The sequence below is a fragment of the Triturus cristatus genome, chromosome 2_1 (assembly GCF_964204655.1).
Source record: "Triturus cristatus chromosome 2_1, aTriCri1.1, whole genome shotgun sequence".
Taxonomy (NCBI): Eukaryota; Metazoa; Chordata; class Amphibia; order Caudata; family Salamandridae; genus Triturus; species Triturus cristatus.
This window is the reverse complement of record NC_140581.1, coordinates 404,840,614-404,858,093: the sequence shown is the minus strand read 5'-3', so window position 1 is coordinate 404,858,093 and position 17,480 is coordinate 404,840,614.

The window sequence follows — 17,480 nt, the reverse complement described above, 5'->3', positions numbered from 1 at the left end:
TTCTAAAAGAGTGCCTTATAGACACATAATGCAAAATCCACCTTCATAGAAAGATGTGTTATTACATTGTTAGTTCAGGCATACTAAAATTCACCTCTCCATCTTAAGCCTTTGGGAAGATAGGCTGGAAAACATATTACACAGCCTCCCCATTCCCTCCTATGGGCAAGATGGCCTTTCAACAGGGAAAAACGAAATGGAGATTATTTCACTGTCAGGACATGGTACACACCACGGTACATGTCCTACCTTTCACATGCACTGCACCCTCCCCAGGGGGTACCCTGGACATGTGGATCCTGAAAATAGAAATAAGAAATAATACCACAAATACAGTTCTCTGTCGTCACAAAACAAGGGAACAACATAAAACCAAATAATGTGTCCTCAATTAATTCACAGGCCACATATACGTCGACGGCGTTTCAACCGCTTTATTAATATGCTGGCATCATCAGGACAAAAAGAAATTGACAGAGCATCCAAATTCTAATTTGTAGAGGTACTCCGATGTCGTTTCACGAAAAAATTAGTAAAGAACGCCCAGATAGAAATTATATAGACACATATAGAAATAAACGGTGTCTTAACATGGTATAGTTATTCCATGAGGAGAAGAATTGTATGGTGTGCTACGTCTGTAGTGCAATGATTCCCAGATCGATTTGCACAGTCGGTAATTAAATTACCAATCGATGGGCACTGCCTGTTAGGTGCAGTCACTGCCTCTGCGCTCTTAGAAATCAGGAAGTTACTGTCGTTACTACTCGGAGCCCAAAGCACAACTTTGAGGAAGACCAGGAAGATGATGGATCAGCAAAAGATCATGGTGTCCAGGGGTCACGGTTCCACGTCACCCACGATAGCCACGGGCCTCAGCTTTGCTGTGGACTCAGGGTATCCTCGGGGAAGTCTGAAAATCCACCTCTTGTGATGCAAGACTTTGGCGTCCGGCGGGAGCTTTAGCGATGCAGACAGGTCAGTTGCTTCTTTGGTGCCTGCCAAGCAGGGGAGTCACTCCTTGACCCCAATGGAGATTTCTTCAGTCTTCTAGTTAAAGTAGAACGTCGAAGGTCCAGGATATATATTGCAGAGTTTCACCCAGGGTAATCTAAAGTCGCAAGGACTGGGTTCCCATACTTATACAAAGTTGGGGGGTTGGACATACTCTAGGGACCCACATATGGGAGGGTTTGGAAAGAGGGGTGGTTACACCCATTTCCTTTGTCCAGTTTTGCACCAGAGCAGGGGCAGGTAGGCCCTGCAACCGGTTTGAACTGGACTATGCACAGGGACACCAAGTGTGCCCCCAGTGCAGGACTTCAAAGCACTAGAGAGTGCTCCCGCCCAACCCCAATACACATATGCCTGTCTGGGGAGGTGGTTACACCTCCCTGTGACAGGAAACCTAAAGTCCAGGCCTCCCCTACCAGAGTTTCGGTCAGCAGTAGGAGGCCAGACCCGTGTCTGTGGCAGTGGCATCCATTTTGTGATGCCAGGGCTGTAGAAAGTCTTTACCGGGTTAGACCAGTGTGAACATGTCTCTCCCTCTAGAAGGGTGGAATGCTACCCCCGCCGCCAGAACTGGCGGGGGGTAGTATTCCAAAGCGTTTGACACCAAACACGACATGTTTCCATGCAGCCAGTCCAAAGTTAGCATTTAACGCGAGGTTATAATGCACTTAAGAGTATATGGTTAGGCTGCACCACAAACAGCATCAGAGGAGGTACTCCGAATGCTGCAGAGGGGCTCTGCTCATGCAGGGGCACCCTCTCACATAAAAACCAAACACTCTGCCTTCAGTATTGTTAAGGCCTGCCATAGGAGTGACTTATAGGTTTTATATGTGTGTGCATTGGTAGTGATATAGGTAGCCTATACCACTGTAAGGGGTGCAAGCACCACCTCACCCAGGCTGCAGTAGCAGACCTGTGGTGTCATTTTGGAGTGCTTCCCAGGGGTGGCATAATACATGCTTCAGCCCCTGGTAGGCCTCTGAGGTACCTATGCCCTAGGTACCTAGTATACCATATACTAGGGGCTTATAAGACACTCCAGAATCCAATTAGAAATGTACCTAATGTACATGGAAACCATTTTAGAGAGGAAGCAGCTAGGCTGGGGTCCTGATTAGCAGGGCCACAGCCAGACTAAGGTCGAAAAACAGTGAAACACCAGCAAAAAGTGGGGGTACCCATGTGAAGCAGATCCTACTCTCCTACACACCCACCTCCCACTAAACACAGGGACATTAAACTAACCTTGACCAGTTGAGTCTTCATGTTCTAAGTGGAAATACCTAGAAAGTCCATCTGCATTGGCATGGTTACTCCCAGGTCTATGTTCCACTGTAAAGTCCAACCCCTGTAGGGAAAAGGACCACCTAAGCAGTTTGTGGTTTTCACCCTTCATTTGTTTTAGTCATAAGATGGGATTATGGTCTGTCTGAACAAGGAAGTGAGTACCAAACAAGTATGGCCTCAACTTCTTAAGAGCCCAAACCACAGCAAATGCCTCCCTTTCAATGGCTGACCAATGTTTCTCTCTAGGGGTCAGCCTTCTGCTTATCAAAGCTACTGGCTGATCCTGACCTTCATCATTCAATTGTGACAGTACAGCCCCCTATCCCCAATTCAGATGCATCTGTTTGGACAATGAACTTCTTGGAGTAATCAGGACTCTGTAGAATGGGAGCAGTGCCCATGGCCTGCTTCAAGTCATCAAATGCCTTTTGTCACTATTGATCCATACCCCTTGACAAATCTCCTATAGTACCCAGTCAGGCCTAAGAAGGCTCTCACCTGAGTCTGGGTAGTTGGAGCAACCCAGTCTATGATGGTCTGGATTTTTCTCTGTAGTGGTTGACTCTGGCCTCCACCTACAAGGTGGCCCAGGTACACAACCTGACTCTGCCCTATCTGGCACTTGGTGGCCTTGATAGTGAGGCCTGCCTTTTGCAGAGCCTCCAAAACATTCCTCAGGTGGACCAGGTGATCCTCCCAGGTGGTGCTAAAGATAGCAATATCATCTAGATATGCTGTGCTATAGTCTTCCAGGCCTGTAAGGACTTGATTCACCAACCTTTGGAAAGTGGCAGGTGCATTCTTCAAACCAAAGGGCATTACCACAAACTGATAGTGCCCACTGTGGATAGAAAATTCTGTCTTTGGCTTTGCATCATCAGCTAGTCTGATCTGCCAGTAGCATGTGCTTTGAAACTTGGCTGAGGCCAAAGTATCTATTAGCCCATCTGCCCTGGGGATGAGATGGGCATCAGTCCTAGTGAGTGCATTGTGACCCCTGTAGTCTACACAAAACCTAATTTCTCTCTTGCCATCTGTGATGTGAGGTTTAGGTACCAGGGCTACTGGACTAGCCCACGGGCTAACCGAGGGTTCATTCACTCCCAAATCCAACATCTTTAGGACTTTTGTCAGGTTGCCTGTAGATCTTATTCTTCACAGGCAGACTGTCCCCAGTGTCCACTTCATAAGTGCACCAGGTGGTCTGACTTGAAGTCAGAGAAAACATATGTCTGAACTGGCTGAGAAGGTTTCTGCAGTCAGTTTGCTGCTGGGTAGTGAGGCTGCTTGCCAAGGCTACACCACCAACTGACCCATCATCAGGGTTCTGAGAAAGCAGGTCAGGGAGTGGGTCACTCTCTTCCTCCTGTCCTTCATCAGTAGCCATGAGCAAGCCCATGACTGCCCTGTCAACATATGGCTTAGGTCTGTTGACATGAAGTACCCTATGGATACTCCTAGGGGTTCCAAGGTCTACCGAGTAGGTAACCTCCCCTTTCTGCTCAACAATTGTATGGGGGCCACTCCATTTGTCCTGGATGGCTGCTGGGGCCACAGGCTCCAACACCCACACTTTCTGTCCTGGCTGGTAGACAGTCAGTACAGCCTTTTGATCATGCCACGCTTTTTGTAATTCTTGGTTAGCCTCAAGGTTTTCGGTCGCCTTTTTCATATACTCAGCCATCCTGGAGCGGAGACCAAGTACATCCTTAACCAGACAGAATGGACCCCTGACAGGGTGACCAAACAAAAGTTCAAAAGGGCTGTAACCAACCCCTTTTTGAGGCACCTCCGTGTATGCAAATAAAAGGCAGGGCAATAGTATGTCCCATCTTCACCTAAGCTTTTCTGGGAGTCCTTTAATCATGCCCTTTAAGGCTTTGTTGAACCTTTCAACTAAACCATTGCATTGTGGGTGATAGGGTGTGGTGGACTTGTAGTTCACTCCACACTCCTTCCACATAGCAGTCAAGTAACTAGACATGAAGTTTGCATCCCTGTCGGATACTACCTCCTTGGGAAAGCCTACTCTTGAGAATACACACAAGACAGCTCTTGCCTCTGGGTACCTGGTGGCATGATCCACCACCACCAGTATAAATCTGTGCCCAGATGCTGTTTGAGGATCCACGGGACCAACAATGTCAATCTCCACCCTGTCAAAGGGAACCCCCACCACAGGTAGTGGTATCAGGGGGGCCTTTGTGGTTCCACCTGCCTTGCCACTGGCTTGGCAGGTCACACAGGAACGAAAAAACTCCTTAGTGTCTTCAGACATGTGGGGACAGTGAAAGTGAGGGACAATTCTGTCCCAAGTCTTGTTCTGGCCCAGGTGTCCTGCTAGGGGAATATCATGGGCTAGTGTCAATAGGAAGCCCCTAAACTTCAGAGGTATAACCAACCTCCTGGATGCACCATGCTTGGGGTCTTTACTCTCTGAGTAAAGGAGTCCATCATCCCAATAAACTTTATGGGTGCCACTAGCATTCCCAGCAGCCTCATCAGCAGCTTCCTTTCTGAGGGGTTCAAGAGAGGGGCAGGTTTTCTGCTCCTGGCTCAGAGCAGACCTGGAAGAGCCCCCTGTCCCCAAGAGCTCAACCTGGTCAGGTTCAAGCTCCTCTGGGACAGTTCCTTCTTCAGGCTCAAGATCATCTCCCTGAGGAGACTGATCAGCATTCTGAGTCAGGTGGGAAGGCTCTGCCTTAACCCTGATTAGCAGGGCCACAGCCAGACTAAGGTAAAAAAAACAGTGAAACACCAGCAAAAAGTGAGGGTACCCATGTGAAGCAGATGCTACTCTCCTACATCTCAGATATACCAATTCTTGAGGCTCGTAATATAAGGCCTTCTAGAGTAACTGAAAGGTATTCCTGCACATTTTTTAATTTCTGGTATTCAAGGTCATCATGAAGAGGTCCAGTATGTGTTTGCCATAATACATTTTTTATAATGTCTTTGAGTGTTAGTAAATCTCTGTCAGTGCTCGTGGCAGCATTGATTTGTTCCATCAATATGGCAGTAGTGGTACTGGATGAAGTTAACAGAAGCATCAGCCCCTTTAGAAGTATGACTATGAGCAGATATTGATATACACAAGAAGTAGTCAGCAGGATTTTGATCTTTTCCTGGATGATGCACAATCATATAACAATATTCCTGCAGCTGCAAACCCCACCTCTCACTGTGAGGGGCCATCTTGGCCTTAGGATTTTCAAACATGGGAAGCAATGCATGGTGGTCAGTGACAACTGTCAAATGCATCCTAAGCAGGAACACATGAAAATTCTCACAAGCCCACAATCACAGCAAGGCTTTCTTTTTCAGGTTGTTAAAATTGATGTAAATATACGCAACAATACTTGTATTTTCCAAAAAGAGATTGAATCGCTGCTGTCAAACTCTCCTGTTACGACCTCTCCATCAACCCAGATTAAGGAGTACGTGTTCAGACAGGCCCTCTGACCTATGCCTGTGGGTGCTGATTGACAGATCACAGGTGAGGTGGCTCATAAACACCCGGACACACGTGCAAACAGAAAAAAAACAGATTAGTCCCACAGATAGGCAAAAACACTACAATGGTCCAGGAGATTGGCCCCAATAAAGCCTATGTGACTGGAGGCATGTGTACCCTCCCATAACACCTAAAAGTTAGAAGCCACATGAAGCCACATGAAGTTAGGAACACTCAGTTAATCCGAACACAGCACACACCGTACATGCAGTGATCACCCACTGGCCCTCATTGTGTCCATGCAAAGTTGAGACCCACCTGCATTCCTCATCAGGTGGTCTGATTTACAGCTCCATGACTAGACCCACATCCTTTTTTCTAAATTAAGAACTCATTTGTTTTATGGTGTTCCAATGACTGTATATAATGGCACTCAGAATGAATGTATGTTGAGACAGTCCACAGACCTGTTTCTGTGATTGTTTCCCGGCCACAGCATTTAATCAAACCAAGTGTTCCTGTTTTGCCAAACGCCTTTTGTGGTATATTCCCATTCCAGCAGCAACGATGTGAATACGCATGTTCCGTCGATGACAAACTCTGGCTAGCTTATGCCACAATGTGTCTTGGGGCATTGGGATGTCTAGTGTTTTGGGCAAAGATGGCAACCAACCCCACTGGGCTTGCATCAACAACCTCTGTCTGCAAATTCGGACCAAAGTATGCCATTTCAGTGGTGTTATCAATTGGAGACTTGATTTTGTTGAAGCTTTGTTCACATTCACATGGCCATCGAAAAGGAACATTTCATTTTGTTAAGACTCTAAAGGGGGATCTTTCAGTGACATATACCTTAAACAGTAAGAGGCCATACCAAGGAAGGATCGCAACATGGTTACATCTTGTGGGGGAGAAGTGGATGGCAAAGCTTGTACCTTATTTATATACAGAGTCATTCCCCCATCAGAAAATATATGACTGAAGAGCTTGGCGAGTCCCTTGTTTAGATCAAGGGTGGAAAGGCATTATCTCCATTCAGCCTTGTAAACATGTCAGCAATTTGCAGACCTTAATGTAATTCTCTTTCAGTTGCTTTGTTGGCTTGGCACATATCAACAAAGATGTGTATAACTCCTCCACTATTCTTCTGTGGCACTACCAATTTGGGCGATACCCATGGCGTTGGACCAGTGGTTTGCTCAAATGATGTAATGATGTCATGTTTTAATAATGTCTCAAGTTCTTTCTCAACAGCCTCTTGTAAATGAAATGCAGTTTGACAATGTTGTTGAGCAACAGGATGGATGGCCTCATTTATGTGAAGTTACACTTTCATTGTCCTAAGTCTTCCCTGTCCATGAAACAAAGATGGACACTGATTCACTAGCTCATGAAAAGCATTGACGTTTTAGATTATAGAAATCAGCCCCATGTCAGGAGCACTGCTTAAACAGTAAACCTGCACTCAAAAAAGTGCCTTGCAGGACATGCTTCACAGTTCCGATGAATAAAAAAATCCATACTTATAAAGCAATGAACATATCAGCCCTTACAATTTCAAGGTGCTAGGGGCTTTTGGGGAGATTAAGTGAGCTATTGCCCAGAGTCACATGATGCTGAGCTGAACTACCAGCGGTGCGGAGATCGGACCGCTTACCCTGCACTTTGGAGTCAGATGCTCTGGCCGCTGCACCACACCTCTCCCGATCCAACATTGACATAGATGTAGCGTTGAAGCAGCCCACGTATACACTTTGGTTTTTGACGGGGTTAAACAGGGCACTGGAGACAGTTTATTGTACTTTTTTCACTGGCATAATGTTTATCGATGTGCCACGGTCTATGATAAAAGGTACAGAACATCAATTCACTTTCAGTGTGATTTTGGAACAGTGTCCAAATTAATTTTGTACTTTCACTTGTCGATCTAGCTATGACCAGCATTCTTCCTTGCAAGAAGCTAATCCTACATACCCACGTCATCCAGTGGCCAACATTGACATTGCACACCCATCTTCCGCACTATTGTTTGACAATGACAGTGACAAACTTTTATACGGGTAATTTGGCGACAATTAATTTCGTTCAGTTTATACTTGCCTCAACTGATGTTGTCGCTTGGTCTGGTGCACGTGGTTGGAAAGTCTCTGGAACTTTCTGGCAGCCATTTTATTTTCTCAACATGGCGTACTTGATCTCTACCCCATTTAGTTTTCTCGACGTGATGCACTTAATCTTTCCCTTGTTTGCAAACCATTCACAATGGTTCTCTTTCCCGCAGCCTTTTCAAATCTGTCCAATGGAGGGACATTTACCTACATGTGGGAAGACAAATTAACATTGAAAACTAAACTTCTTTTTCTTTGGAGACATTACTTTATAGCCTTCTACCTTGTGTTTTGACTTACTTTTCACTCTCAGTGCTGATTTGTTTTGGGACATTACGGGCTCCAAGTAAGCTGCTTGTCTGACAAGTCTTTCTTCTGCTCCAGGAACTCCAAGCTGAGTGTCTCTTTTAGCATTCATAACCTGAGGGAATCTGAGAGACAACCATCCATTACTCTGAGACGCATGGCCTCTTCATCATTGAACTTGTTGAACTTGCAATACTTGATAAGCGAATCAAATCTTTCAATGAACTTATCGATTGTTTCAACAACTTTCTGCTTTTCTTGGTTGAAAATTTACCTTTTATAGTCAACATTTGGCATTGGTTTGAACTTGGTGTTTAGCACCTCTTTAATTTGATGGTACATCACTTTACCACTGTGTGGTATTTTATTTATCAGTCTTTTACTCCTTCACCCGCCAAATTCTTCAAATATATAATGATCTGTTTTTCATTTACTTCTCCCAGTGCATCAGTTGAAAGTTTCAACCCAGGCAGTACATTTATTGCCAATATTCTGCATTTTAGTTTTGTCAAAGAGAGGGGGTGGTTTTAAGAATGTGGAAATTTCTGCTGTTGACAAAAACGTTCGGGACAAGCGAAGTAAATGTGCACACACTACTCCAGAAGACATTCTTTGTTTCTTCATCCAAGCAATTATCCATTCATCATTTCATTGTTCTAGTATTCTTCAACATTTGATACCCATCATTTAAGCTTTACATTCTCTCATCTAGTCTTTCACCATCGAAAACCATCCATCCATATATATCCATCCATCCATTCATTCACCTATCTACGGCTCTCCTCCATCCTTCCACCAAAACATTAATTTACCCACCCACGCATCCTTTCACCCATTCACCATTTCACCCATCCTGTTTTAACCCACCCAAAGATATTCATTTCACCCATCAGCCATTTCACCCACCCAGACAGGCTTATTTTCACCCTATACCCTTTAACTCATCCTTCACCCACAGATGCACCCTGTCACCCACCTATGCATCCTTTCACCTTCACTCACCCATGCCTCCTTTTTCTCATATAACATTTCACCCATCCTTTCTCCTTTTTTCCATTTTTCAGCAATGCATCATTTTTAGCATAAATTATGAGCTTTTGTATGCTGAGTTGCAGATCGAAGAGGCCATTAACTCAACCCCGCTGTAGCCGCTAAAGCGGCGAGTTCATGATACCCTTGAAGTGAGTATACTAGTAATTGTCAATAAGCAAGCAATGTGACTTACCACTGCCCGTCCCTGCCTCCGCTGGGACGCCTGCTTACACCGTCAGCGCGTTTGCTCCACTGGTGCTATCACTGGTGGTCTGTGCGGCTAGAAAAAACATTACACATTTTAGATGACAGATTTGCCTCCCCTATTATTTTTGTAACAAAATTCAACCACAATACATCACTACAGTTAAGTTGCAGTATCTGCTATAAAAAATAACCCTTTTTGTAATGGAGAGGTAGAGCTATGATGAGTCATGAGTCATTGGGTTGCAATATAGGGGAGGAATGATTTGTCAATGAAGGACAAATGATCTTGGTTGGCAGATACAAAGGGTTCGTCCTCATACTAGTTTCCAGCCATGCTGATTTGGCATTGAAACGGCTGGTATACTTCTACTGAATAAATTAATACATACACAACATTGCGGGGATCCACCCATGACCATGGCCACTCTGGAGTTTTACAGTTTGAGTATGAGTAAGAAAAAGAAAACCTTCTCAACGAACATGCACAGAAAAAGAATAGTTTATTTGGGCATGCAATCTTCACAGTAGAGTACATATCCTAAAATCGGTTCTCTTAATCTTACAGTGCCAGTCCATAAGATAAATAAAGGGAGAGGGAGAGCTCACTGACAAAGCAGAAGAAAGGAAGCTTCAGACAGACTAGTACAGACAGGAGTAATTCAACTACGGAGACTTTAAATATAGAAAATAACTAGGGTAATGCAAGGATAATACAATAATTTAACAAACATTAGATAGAAGTAGAACGAAGAAGATTTGGAAAAATTAAGAATTAGGAGACAGGGACAGTAAAAAAATAAATAAAACGGAACCATTATTCTAAATGTTGAGTGGTGAAAATTAGGAAAATAATAATAATTTTAACATGAGAACTTACTGGGGCCAGCAGATTTGTCGGCATCAGCAGCGGCGCTGGTGGTAGTGGTGAAGGTGGAACTTCCACCTACTGCAGCACTGTTGGTGGCACCCTGTCTCCCTGACCCACCTCCATGCTGCTAACCCTCTTCTTGCCCCTGGATGTTGATAAATGAAATAAAGGAGATAAAATAGAGAAAGATTAGTGATACATTTAATAATCTCCCCAAAAATATTTTAACAGGCGAAGGTAAACACAGTATCATTGTACTTTTCTATATGGGATCACCTATTCTACTAATAGTATTGAGTTGACCGATTCTTAGTTTCCCAAACCTAAGCCGTATTCCATATTTCCTAAACTACATTTTGGCAGTACTAATGCATTGCAATGAATGATCTTTGCTTCTCATCTCATTCTCAATCTCAGCCCCCTTTAACGGGCAAACTCAGACTACCTTTTTTTCAATGCACAGATTCATGCTACATATCACAGGGAGCTTGCTTGGGACTGTATGAGGTACATAAAGAAAGGCACAGAGAATGTTAATTCATTTATATTGCTACTAGTACCACTATTTTAGGGACAGGACAGAGGAGTCTGCATGAATTCTTAAATATTTAGCCCAAGCAAGTGGCAACAAGTATGAATAGGTAGCGCAAAGCACCTGGCTGGATCAAATAATGTTTGTAAAGTAAACTTAACTTACCTCTAAGAGTGAGCAGCATGCTATTTGGAAAAAAATTAGAATGGAAAAAGCACAACAAATAAATAGTTACTCTCCGAGGCCTGCAACCTTGATGCACATCAGGTTGAGCAGGTCCTGCTTCAAGTACGAGATAGTAGCCCAGGGGTGCATCAACTGCTGTTGGGTGCGCTGGACCACAGAACCTGGTGCAAACACTGGTGACCTTCTCCCACAGCAGCCAACACTCCTGCAGGCCATACCTGCTGCCAGGCCTACCACCTATTGCCAGCATGGAGGGGAGGTGGTGGCGCACATAAAAAAAGGCAGCCACCTTTACCTCCAAGAAAATTGGAACTGGGCTGCATCCGTTTGTGGCACTGACGACAACAAGGTGTGCAGCTAGAAGTTGCCCTGGCACCACCACTCGCTCTATTGCCCTGCTCTGCCATGACACTGGGTGGTCCAAACAAAATACAAGAAGAAAAAGAAATTGGAGAAGGAAGAAAGGAAAAATAAAAAAAAGTCAAAAAGTCGCAAAAAACACACAAAAATAAAACGTAAAATACATCAACACAAAAACACACACTGATATAATGAAGGAAAATGAGGGGCGGATCAGTCAGATAGGGAAAGGATTGAAAAGATTAAGGGTGGATTCAAAAACTGGCCTCAGCACCTTGCACAAAACAGAAAACAAAATGTCAGAGCCCACAAGAATGCTTGTCATGCTGCCGAATGTCAAAAACATAGCATGAACTGATGAGTTGAGCAGCTCTGCCTACCTACAAAATTCCAGAGTCTTGCAGAGTTTTTGGGCTGCTTCGCAGAATTCCGTGCAGCAGAACTCCACAAGCTCCGCCCAGGCCTAAATTATGTAATGTATAAAGTATCTTTCTAATAATGTACCTGAGGTGTAATGCTCCCTGAAAAGTAATACATGTACTATTAAACCAAATTTGACAAAATGTCAGTCACCTAGCCTCACCATTTCAATGCTGAGTAGATCGAGCAGCTCTTGCACCCCAATGAGGCTGGCAGAACAATTGCTGCATGGTGTGGGAGACTCCAGTGTGGCAGCGCATGCAATGCACCATCCTTTCCCACTGCACCCATCTCTCTGCGCGTCCATAGCCCTTGCAAAGCCTGCAGCCTGATGCCAGCAAGTTTGGGAGGTGATGCTATGTAAAAGAAAAATTGAGCCATCACCTACGCCTCAGTAAAAATGTGGTGGGACATTACCCCTCACCGCCCCATCACCCATGGAGAGAGGCACTCCACAGAATTGCTTGCCTCTGCCATAGATTGGATGGGTCTAAAAAAATAACAAAAGACAAAACCTGGTTGCAAAAATATAAAGTGAACGCATGGGGGATCTGGAAACTTTTAATATAGTGGATAAATAGTAAAGAAAGGGTAACAGGTGCTGCAGAATGGGACGGATTCGTATGAATGGCGCCTACGGAGCAGGAACCATGAGGGGATGACTAGGTAGGAGCAGGTTGGAGTACATAAAATTGATGTGCGCTTGCGCACCTCAAGGTAATATTTGTACTTTTTTGGAGTGCAACATGCATCAATGACATCAAGTTTATAGCACAAATTGCACAAGATGCTTCTTGTGTAATTCCACATAATCTCACAGAATTTTTGAGTAACTCTGTGTTATTACGCTACATGAAATTAAGTGAGTTAAGCCCACCCTTATTATACTGTTCCAGTATTTCAGGGTAGGGAGCCAATCTTGTCCCAGAGAGACGTGGTATTTCCTGGAAATCCTGAAGGCGGGTCTTTTTTGTAGTGTGATGAATAGACTGAGTGTCTATCCAGGTTCATTCTGGCTTTTTACTTGGTCATCAAGGCTATTTTATATATCTGAACATTTACAGCATATTTCTCAGCTTGCTCTATGTCAGAATTGCCTTTGGAGTGAACTCCTTTGCTCTGCTATGCCAGCGTGTGCTGAACTTCCACCAATAGAAGCGATTGTCATACAGCAACTATCCGAGCCCAAACTGTTTAGCTTTTAACATTTTTCCCATAAGTCTTTGTAATATTTGGTTAGCCAATGCTTTAAATCAACATTGTATTCTGGTCCACAAAAACAGGGGTTGGATACTATTAATGATGGATTTGATTTGTCTATCTTCTGTAAAGTTTAAAAGAGGGCATTTGATTCTGCAATTTGTGCACAGCTTCAAGAATGTGTTAGTAATTTTAAATTCAGCACGCTCAATTTTCATTGCACTGCTGCACGGGCTCAGGGCCGGCTTTAACACTGGTGGCACCCTGTGCGACAAAGTTTGTTGGTGCACCCCCAATGACCAGCTCTACCATGGATTCCCTCAGTACCACCCTTTAACAGTGCCCCTTAAGTCTCCATAACCACTGTCTCTCAGATTCAATTAGTTTTATAGCACCACTCATACCAGTGTAATGTGTCATAGTACTTTCCAATACACACACATTGCACAAAGACAATCATATGTGTGTAAATCAGTGTATAGGAAAAGTTACTTCATACAGGACTACAAGTTGTAGTGTAGGTGTGACATGTGATCGATACTGGTAGGCAACATAGTTTAAGGGTCCTTATTCTGGAAAAGCACAAATTCAGAATTAAAACATAATATCATTGTTAGGGGTTCTCTTTAATAATAAGAATTGATTTCTACCCAAATGAACCCACTTGGTAAAGTTAGGATAATGAAAAACCGGGCAAAAAGAATATAACGAAAACATATACCTTGCATTTTGCTTGTAGCTCTTGGATGAAAGTTAATAGATCAATGTTCTATATTAGGATTTTGACTTCTAAACGACAAGTAACAAAAGGATCTCTGTTACAGAAGCAGTAACCCACTGACCTTTTTACATTATATGCCCTTTGTTATCTGCATGGTACAGGTTCTTAGCAGCAGGCATTGTAACCCTCCGTGCTACCTTAGGATGAGTCAAAACTTCCACTAGAAAAGTCTCTGGTCTCTTTCCAGGAAGACCATTAATCACGGAGTTATCTTGACATTTTAATTGATGCCTGAAAATTGCTGGATGCCAGTAAACCAACAGCAGCAGGTGCTTTTAAAATATATACTTGCAAAAATGATGCTACCACAACAAGTCAGAGCCTGGTGCGGTGGCATCGATCGCACCGCCATAAAGCCGACCCTGCACATGCTGCTGATTACCGATGTTTAGTGCTCATTGGAGCTTGTGAAGCTCCATCGGTTTAAAATACATCATCATTATAATATTCATTCAATTATTTTACAAATGGATTGCTGCTAACGCGCCTTATTGCCTGTTTTGTGATCTTATCGCAATTCTGGCTGGTCGTTGTGAATGTTGTGGAGTTGTGTTGTCGCGGCTTTTGGCACGGAAACGCCTACTCTGCTTCTCATTTGCGATAGTTGCGGGGTTCATCTGTGGCAATGTTTTTTGTGGCTGCTATCGCAAGTAAACCGGTGCTGTGGGATGTTAACACCAGCTTGTGATTGGGGCGATAAGTTTATCGCAACTTTGGCTGCAACAAAGTGCTGTTAACTCGGCAATAGATCCTTGTGAATACTCCCCATTGTGTTAAAACTTGTGTTTATTAAAGCAATATTAAAACACATATTAATATAAATACATTATTATAAATATTTAATATTAAACATGAGCATTAAAGTTAGTACTCGAGTATTAATTTTAACGCCTAGGTATTAATTTTAAATAACTAAGTTTTAATACACTTCCCCACTCAAAACCCCTATTTTCCCTGCAGCCTGCTACAGGGGTTTATTATACAAATAAAAAAGAAAATGCATTGTTAAAGTGTGCATTGTGGTAGTATGCGTTTTAATGGATTATACAATGTATCATACTATATTTGCGTTGTAATGGAATGTGTAGTAAAAACTTGCGATGTTATGTCAGTTGCGCTGTAAAAGCATGCGCTTTATTTGTTTACGTTGTAACGTCATATATTCTTAGATACACATCAGGAAGAGGAACTATTATTTCTCTGCAAAGATATTACCCAATGAACTACAATGACACATAACAAATTGACTGAATTGGCTCATTAATACGAATTTGACATTCAGAAATCAAAGGTCTTTAAAAGAAATTACAGATTAGAATTTAGTGACAGATATATTTCAAACATGAGGCCTGCTGGAAAGAAATGGTAGATTAAGGAATTAATTACACTGATTAGGATATGGAATGAAAGAGAGAAATGGCAAGATAGATGGTCGAAAAGGAAGGAAGTATAGTGGGTGAGGGTGCAGACACCTTCAGTGGTGATTGACTGAGAAAATGAAGAAATACAGATCTACCAGGTAGAGGTTTTGCACATGTGCCATGGACAAGAAATTATATTTTGTCATTTACAACCAAATTTCCAAAATTGAGAGAAAATCCAAAAGAGTGATTTAGACAGATGGAATGATTAGTGAAAACTTCAAATATTTTGTGGATTAGCTTGAATACCTTGTTTGACATTTTGGTTCCTATAGATTTATGGGCCAAATGTAAAGATTATGTGGATTGGCCAGAAGCAGAAACAGAAAGTGATCCTAGAATGGATGCATCACCTCCAGTTGCATTGAAGAAATACCAACAGGTGATAAATCACTTGAAAACGAGTTTCTCCTGAAGAGATTGATGCAAGGTGTCAATAGTTATCAACAGCAGAATATCCAGTCTCAAGGCACAGGTTGTGGTGCTCCAGTAGATCTTAGAATGGGTGTTGATGTAGCATTTTTAACAAAGACAAAAGCAGTACATTTGGGCATTGGAAACATGATTGTAAATTTATTGTGAATAATGCAGGAAATCAGTTACATAATGTAGGGTATGCACAGTCTTAGGGAGATAACACGGTCCAGATTCAACAAGCATAAAGACAGAGAATTCAGAATCCTAATAAATCCAACCACACCGATACCACAAGCTCCGATGCCTCAGACTTGGCAGCTGGCATGGTTTGCGGGTAGTGAAACAGGTGCATGCTTGGGGAGGCTGTCACGAGGGGGGATTTGGAGGGGAAACTGTAGACAATAAATAAATACTTAAAAGAAACACTTACCTTGCTTTCCAGATCCCGCGTCTCATTAAGCACAGAAAATCCTCGCCTGAACAATCACAATGCTGAAATTCAGCTTTGTAATTGGTTAGCACCCAGACTTCCCTGACCAATCACAATGCTGCAATGCAGCATTGTGATTGGTTTCGAGCGTCCTGGTTCAACGCTCAACCAGGGAATGGGGGCCTAGGTTTGTTCTCCTCACAGCCTGTAATGCAGACTGCATGGAGAATGGGGAAAGTACGCATGACTGATTTGGGTGACCTGAGATAGCTTACCAAGCAGTCATTCACACTTAGGAGTGGGCAAACCACTCTTCCCCTGCCCTGCTCCAAGAGCAGAGCAGCCCCGCCCACCTGCCCGCCTGCAAAGCAACAGGAAACATAAAATGATAATAACTCAAAGTTTTTATAATTTTATGTTTCCTTTTCAGTGCACTTCTTAAAAGCAGTAGGGCAACTCTCCTCCACCATAGCAGAGGAGCCGCCCCTGTGCCTCAGCAGAATGTTCAGGTACAAAGATACAATATGGATCAGAGTTATCAAATGAACAGAAATTCTTTCCAAAACCAGAATGCATCACAACAAAATGTAAAACATACAGAAGATTTTGTTCCAGACCTGTTAGCATGATGGTGGATGAGGGGGAGGAGAACTACATGCTGGGTGTAGCCTTGGAGGTAGACCAGAGTGGTCCCTATGTGAACGGAGAAGTGAATGGGAATCATGTCTAATTTCTTGTTGACATTGGGGCCACCCCTCTACTGTAAGAACAACTGAGGTTCCCAACCTACCCCTCTTGGGAAAAAGTATCCAAGTTGTACAAGTTACACATAATAAGTCATCGACCCAAATTTTTGAAGCGGTTCCTGGTAAAATAGAATACTTTGAGGATCAACATCAATTTGTGATTTGTGATGTGTGATTCAAGTCCAGTGAATTTGCTAGGACGTGACCTACTGTGTAAATTAACTGTTTTCATGTATTGCACACCAAGAGATATTGAATGTCATACAAATGAGGAGGATGTTGTTTTCAAATTGAGCCAACAGAAATCTGAGATAGGAATGTATCCTCTCCTGATGAGAGACACTGTGTTATCTCTCGTCTCAGACTTTACAGGTAAAGATATCAGAATAATCAAAGGTGTTGAACTCATCTGAATCAACATAAATCCAAATGCCGAATATCCAAGAATTCCAAAATACAATTTGATTACAGATATTATTGCCAGACTTACTACTGTGATTGACCTAATGATTGAGCAAGGGATTTTTAAAGAGATAATTTGAAGTCCATGCATCTCTCCCATTATTGGCTTAGAGAAGCTAGTTGTCAGGGGTCATATTGTGCTGGATTTGAGGAGGATAAACACCACTGTTGTCCCTTGTTGTCTTGTAGTACCAAATCCAGCTGTGCTATTATTTCAAATTCCATGTGAAGCCGAATGGTTTTCGG